Genomic DNA, 6,776 nt, shown 5'->3' with positions numbered 1-6,776 from the left:
GCTATATATAGTGTCTTGGTGATAATTTTATTAGAATAATAAGCTCTTAGGTCAAATTTGCCATGGTTTCAATTCTACTTTTGTTTTTGCAGGTTGGGTTGATGTAATTAGCATTGGTGTTATATGTGTCCACTACTCTGGACAATATGAAGGGAAGCCTGAAAAGAATGACATTCAAAGGTTTATTTTTGTTTTTATCGTTACTGTTGTTATTTTATGTTTTTTTGTTTTGTTTTTGTTTTTGTTTTTTGGAGTCCACACAATAGAGTGGTTAAGTTTGAATTCTGGGTCTCATCATTTATTATGTTCATAGGCCAACTACTTATTTTACCAAATCCAAATCATAATTGATATCGCTAAGAAAGAAGCATTCCAGCTGCATAAAGGTTAAAATGTGGGCTATTTTATCTTAGAATTGATGAAATATAATACCCACTCCCTTGACTTTTAGCTTTTCTTCTGTGTTCTCACCAACTGGACAACTGCCTGGCTCACAGTTGTCTGCTTCTCTCCACTTCTCCATTCTCTGAGAATGGCTAGAGTAGCAAATGTGGGACCCAGGGGACATCTTTCTGCTAGATGATTTTGCCTATTCCTCACAGTTAGTTGGTCTTGGAAGGATGCTTAATCCAAGTTGGTTGGACAATGGTTTTCCCCCAGAAATTTGTTTTCCTAACATTAACTTTCTTTTCTATATTTTCAAATGTACTTTTTAAATTTTGAAAAAAAAATTGGAGTAATTTAGATTGATGGGAAGTTGTGCAGATAGTATAGATCATCCCTGTGCAGCCTTCACCCAGTTTCTTCTCTGGTTAATAGCTCACATTTGGCAAAACTAAGAAATTAACATTGGTATCTTACTGTTACCTAAACTCCAGATTTTACTAATTTTTTTCCCTAATGTTCTCTTTCCGTTCCAGGATCCAACCTAGGGTATAATACTCTTTTCATCTGTGTGTCTCACTGGTCTCCTTTGGTCTGTGACTGTTTCTTAGTCTTTTTTTGTTTTTTTATGACTGTCAGTTTTGAGGTGTACTGGTCAGGTATCTTGTAGTGTCCCTCAACTTTGGTCTGTCTGATGTTTTCTCATGATTGGACTAGAATTGTAGTTTTTTGGAAATAATTCCACAGAGATAAGGTGCCCTTATCACATCATATCAGGAGGTAAAAGATATCCACATGACATCACTGATGATGTTAACTTTCATCACTTGCTTAAGTTGGTGTCTGTCAGGATTCTCTATCATAAGGTTGCTATTTTTTTCCTTTTTCACGGACTTTTCTTTGAAAGCAAGTCACTAAGTTTTCTTGGCATTTTAAAGCCAAACAAATGGAATAGATTTAGTCTTTATATAATGGGGGGCTGGAAATCCTTGGACTATGCAGGTTGTAGAGAAAGACTGTCTGCAAGGTGGGAAAATAAAGCTGACATGAGAGAGATGTTGATGAGAAGTGGGTAGAATCATGACAGCATTTCTACCCTCTGAGGATCAGAGATGCCCCTGTCTTCTAGAGGTTATATTTTGCACCAATAATGTTCCAGAAAATCTCCCTTTTCATCTAAAAAAGCTTATGTGTACAACCAAAAAGATGCTAAGTAACATACTACCTCAGTGGATTGCTGAATTGAATGATAAATACTGTGCAAAGTGAGTGTCTACCCAGAATGAGACATAGAGGTACCTGATAATACTTGAGAATCTGAAATCATACATTAAAAACACTTGTTGTTAGAGCACTGGACTCAATGAGAAGTGAAGAGTTGCAGCTGTATCAAGACCTTGCTGCTTGTTCAAGAACTAATATTCGTGTTAGGTTTAGAGGCAAGTAAAGAGCAGCCTGATATTTGAAGAACGTGATTATCCACATTCTTCTCCCCCAAGGAAAGGGCCAACAGAGCTAAAGTCTTTTAGTCAAGAAGCATCTTTGATTCACAAATACTATGAGCATTTTTAATGTCCCATGACTATCACCTAGAGCAGTTTTTGCCTTGAAGTACAGAGAGAAGGGAAAATGAACATTTATATCTTTAGTAAATATCATTAGTTGATCTGTTATGACATTTATCTGTAAAATAAGAAAATGATTTGGGCATTAGTGACTTTTAATTACTCTCATTTAATTCTCCATATTAAAAATTATTTTTTTAACAATGGGAAAGTAGCTATCAAGAAGATAAGCTTTAAATAACTTTTCAATGAAGCCATCTTGATATTTCCTTTCTCTTAAAGAACCCAGTTATGAATTACTTTGCTTTCTTAATTTAGTTCTGATTTTCTAAAAGTTAATTCAGTATGAAAGAAGTGCAATGGAAAGGGAGCCCAGTGCCCAAAAGTCTAAAATGGGCTGTCTCTATGTAATAGAAGCAGAACATGCTCAGTGGTCAGTGCAAGTATCTGGAAAAACTAGAGATATTTGGTGATGTGGCATAGATTGTACTGAAGGAATTCCAAGTTAGAGAAATTTGGTAAGAAAAAGTAAAGGAGAGAAGAAGGGGTTATAAAAGAGCTATCCCCAGACAAAATGTTGAAATAGGCAAAGTCTATATCCTGTTCCATCCTACGTCTACCATCAGCCCTGGCCATCTTTTTTACATTTCCTGAAACCAGAGGACTTAATGCTAGCCTCATGAGTCTTCCTGTTTCAGGTCTAAATAGTCACCTTCCCCTTAAAATCCATTAATGCTTCAGCAAGCATCTATTGAACACTGAAAATGATAAAAATGCACACATATATAAATCTGCCATATTCCCTATCTTCCATAAACTTGTGGTTCATTGGGGGAGGAAAAGAAGGCGTGTAGATCACTAAAACACATGGGAGAGTGGTGTAAAAGAAGGACAAAGAACTTTAGGGTAAAATAAAGCAGCAGAACTAGACAAAGGAAGGATGAAAAATTAGAGGTGTGGATTAAGAAGGTGTGCTGTGACAAATGCTGTGAGTTTCTAAAAGCCCATGCGCAAAAAGTCAACGAGGAAGAAATTAAGGAAAAGATCCTAGAATTGATGATTTTAATATAACTATAAAATGCACTTTAAATGAAGTGATTCATGGATCACATTCATTTATTCATAAACAAATATTAAAAGATTTAACAGGTGAATTTCATGGATTTGGGGATAAGTAAAGAGAAAAGGGATGACAATCATTTATGTAAATAATTCTAACAGTATTATGAAAGACATAATATATTTATTATAGGAAGAACAGCATTTCTCCCATATGTTCAGAGCAGAGGCAGAAGAGAAAAAGCCCACTGTTACCAAACGGTTTACATAATGATCAGGTATGTTAAATCAAAAAAGAAAGAATGAACTTTAAGAATATGGAAAATATTGAGTCAATATATTATACACCTGAAACTAATAGAACAGTGTATATTAATTACACTTCAATTTAAAAAAAATATGGGAAATGTCCTCTTCCTGTAGAGACAGATTGTGGACTGGAGTCCTCAGCTGACTGGGGGCTCATTCGAGAACTTTAATGAGTGGCAGTACTTTGGAAACAACCAGGGTCCTGAAATAAAGATGAAAAGGCAACAAAAAGCAGACTAACTGCTACCCTTAGGCAGACAAATCAAAGCATCTGAGCCTAAAAGGAGATAGGAAAAATCACTTCAAAGCTTTATTATTCTTTTGTTCATTTCTCAATAACTCAAACCAACGGATATCCCACCAGGAACTTGCTGTCTTTTTTTTGCCTATGAAGAAACATAGCTGTAGTGGATATCTATTATTTCTATCTTACAAGCATACCCTACTCCTTCTTCTGCTGACTGGATACTTTCCTTTTGAGAGGTTTCTTCCCCCATGCACAAGGGTATGTGTGCAACCTAGGGCATCCAACCAGAGCCCTTTGTCAAAGATTGATCTGCTCATCAGGGCGCCAGGTTTGCTTTCTTTGTAAGATCGAAAACTTTGTCATCTGTGTAGGGCTGGAACTGTACTATGGACACAGTCTGATGGAGAATGAAACCAACACAGAAAGCGACGCTGACAGCAAGTGAGAGAGGGAAACATTCTTGTTGATGCTATTAAGCCATGGTTCAATCCTGCCACCCTTTGTACTTCTGAGTTACGTGCCCCAGTGCATTTCCTTTGTTTGCCTAGGTTAGTTAGAGTTGAGTTTCTGTCATTTGCTATTAAGAGTCCTGTATGCAATGTTTTTGAATTACATATTTAGGTAGGAAGTCAAAGTCTAAACTTTCAAATCATAATCTGCCCAGTTCATGATTATGTTTAGTGTGCATGCTGTAGCATAAAGATATTCAGTCAATCCTTACCACCTTAAGATTAATTATTGAGAAAGAAAGAAGGAGAACAACTGGGATAAAGATATATTTTTCATCTTCTTTCACTGCCTACAGAAAGGAATGGGTGAGTTATATTGATGCCCTAAGGAAATTCCATTTTCATCTTCCCAGTGAATCACTCATGGAAAATTAGGAAAATGGTGTTGTCATTTCAAAGTGGCTCTAATCCTGGAGATGCCATCTATTGGAGACATGCTTTAAAGGAAGAATGATTTAAGGAGCTAAAAACTAGCAAGTAAAAGATCTAACAGTAATTGATCATCTATTTTGGGCTGGACACGACACTAAATTTTAAGTGGGGAGGGAAGGAAGAAACTCAGGAGGGAAGACAACTTCTACTCACCACTACAGGGGTGCCTTCAGCTCAGGTCATGATCCCAGGGTCCTGGGATCGAGCCCCATATCTGGCTCCCTGCTCCACGGGAAACCTGCTTCTCCCTCTCCCACTCCTTGTTGTGTTCCCTCTCTCTCTGTGTCTCCCTCTGTCAAATAAATAAATAAAATCTTTAAAAAAAATTTAAAAAAAGATCTATACCACTACTGTTCTGTGAAAAACACACCCAAGTTACTTAGTGGGGTTAGCAAAACCTCCCTAATTTGTAACAACAGCAAAAGAAAGCAGCCTTAGCAAAGAAACTGAACTGTGAGATATTATAAAATACATTCCACGTGAAATCATTGCTCTTACAAGATGCTCAGTAAATTCTCTGAATAAAGGAATAAAAATGTAACAAGTCACTCAAAACTCCCAATCAGCGTTTTGCAATTATTAGCACTCCATGGAGTATTATTCTTAAATTTCCTGAGCCTTTATCTCAGGTAAAGCTATTGATTCAGGGAGTATGTTATGCAGATACCATGAGAGTTTCTAGTTTGGCAGACTCTGGGCTCAACATTGCATTATTACTCCAGGTAAAAGATGAGCATCTCTGAACGTCAACGTTTTTACCTGTCAAACTGGAATAATAATGATTCTCTTAAGGGGTAGTTGTGAGGGGTGAATGAAAAAGGCGGGAATTTGACTCAGGAAACATTTATAACTCTCAGTTTAAAAGCGGAAAATTTTCAAAAGTATACTATCCGGAATGCAGGTAGAATATACTGAAAATCGATAGTGGGGAAATAGTTAATTTGCAGGGTCGGTGGCTTTGAGAGTTCATGAGGCTGAAAGTGTTGGATGCTCAGGCGACCAAGGAAGAGATACCCCGGCCCGAGCTCGGCCACAGGACAGAACCCTGGCTGCGCACGGTTACCAAACGGCCAGGTTCCAATTCAGTTCGGGCAGCAGAATCTACCCATCTCCAGTGTGCGCGTTTTTCTTTGTGCAATTTAACGCCCGGTTGGAGGAGGAAGGTTGGAGGTAGAACGTGAGGTAAAGAAATTACAGTTCGAATAACAAGAACAACAGAACCAGCAAGATCGGGATGGGTGTCAACGAATATGCAAAATCCCGCAGAATGAGGAGTCATAAACGCCCCGAAAAGAAGTTTACACGTTAGCAGCTTTTTGGGATGCTGAACGTCGCCCTTTCCTCCTCCTAACAAATCCAAGCATCTCCCCCAAATTATTTTTTCCAGAAGTCTGAGCCAATTTCGTTGTGGCGGAGCTTTTTCATCGCTTTAGCCCAAATTTCCTCGGTTTCTTTGGCGAGACCCGAAATTAGGGCTGCCCGGCAGGCCGGAGCCCCCGGTCCGGGCAGCCCTGGGGGCCTGTGAAAGAGGCACTCTGAGATGTGCGGGCAGGGGCCCGACAGGACGCGCGCTCCGGTCCCCGTCGCCGCAGCGAGCGCAGGTTCCCGAGCTCCGGGCGGCGGGGACGCGCGTGGGAGGGGGCGCTTTAAGCCCGAGCGGCGGTTTCCGCAGGAGCTATTTTTAGCAGCGCGTCGTCCGTCTTCTTCCCGGGCTTCCAATGTGGTAGCCTCCGGCTCGCAGCCGCCAGTCCGTGGCTGCTTTCTGCCTCCCCCGCCGCTGCTCGCTCTTGGTAGCGTCCACGCAGGCCGGTCCGGAAACTGAGCATGTGTGGAAGCGCTCGGCGGCCTCGGCGGTGGCGCGGGCAGAGCGGGGCTGCGTCAGGCTGAGCCCGTTCGCAGCGCGGCCGCAGGAGCGCAGCGCCGGCGCCGCGCCGCCCAGCCCCGCCGAGAGGGGCGCACTCGCCGCCGCGGGGTCCGCGGCCGCTCACCGCACCCCCTCCTGGCGACCCGCAAGTAAGTTTGTAAGGTGGTTGGGCGGTGGGGCGAGGGCTCGGCACCCGGGGGAGCCCGGGCCGGCTGGCGGGAGGCGCGACTAGCGCTGCCCCGAATGCCCGGCGCCTCGGCGAGCCGCTTGGCCAGTTTGATAGCGGGCGGCCGCTGGGATGCTCGAGCCGGGGGGACCGGCAAAGCGGGAGGGCTGAACTGACTCTGGCGGGGGCCGAGGGGGCCAACTTGGGCAGGACCGCGAGGTGAGGGAAAGGCCGGCAGGCC

The 6,776-nt window shown here is 42.1% G+C and overlaps 1 protein-coding gene across 2 annotated transcripts in view; it reads left to right on the top strand.

Annotated features, from left to right (window-relative positions):
* The first annotated feature begins 6,364 nt into the window (after positions 1-6,364).
* OXR1 (oxidation resistance 1) overlaps positions 6,365-6,776 on the top strand; it is a 443,163-nt gene continuing 442,751 nt past the window's right edge. For both annotated transcript variants that reach the window (XM_064587996.1, XM_064587995.1), the window contains exon 1: positions 6,365-6,518. The gene's annotated coding sequence lies outside the window, so the exon portion shown is untranslated. The remainder of the gene's footprint in view (positions 6,519-6,776) is intronic.

Source organism: Mirounga angustirostris, unplaced genomic scaffold, assembly GCF_029215605.1.
Source record: "Mirounga angustirostris isolate CCGP_5_RB_7025 unplaced genomic scaffold, mMirAng1.0.hap1 SCAF_4, whole genome shotgun sequence".
Taxonomy (NCBI): domain Eukaryota; kingdom Metazoa; phylum Chordata; class Mammalia; order Carnivora; family Phocidae; genus Mirounga; species Mirounga angustirostris.
Note: the sequence above shows the minus strand (reverse complement) of the source record. Positions and strands in the feature narration are given on the sequence as shown.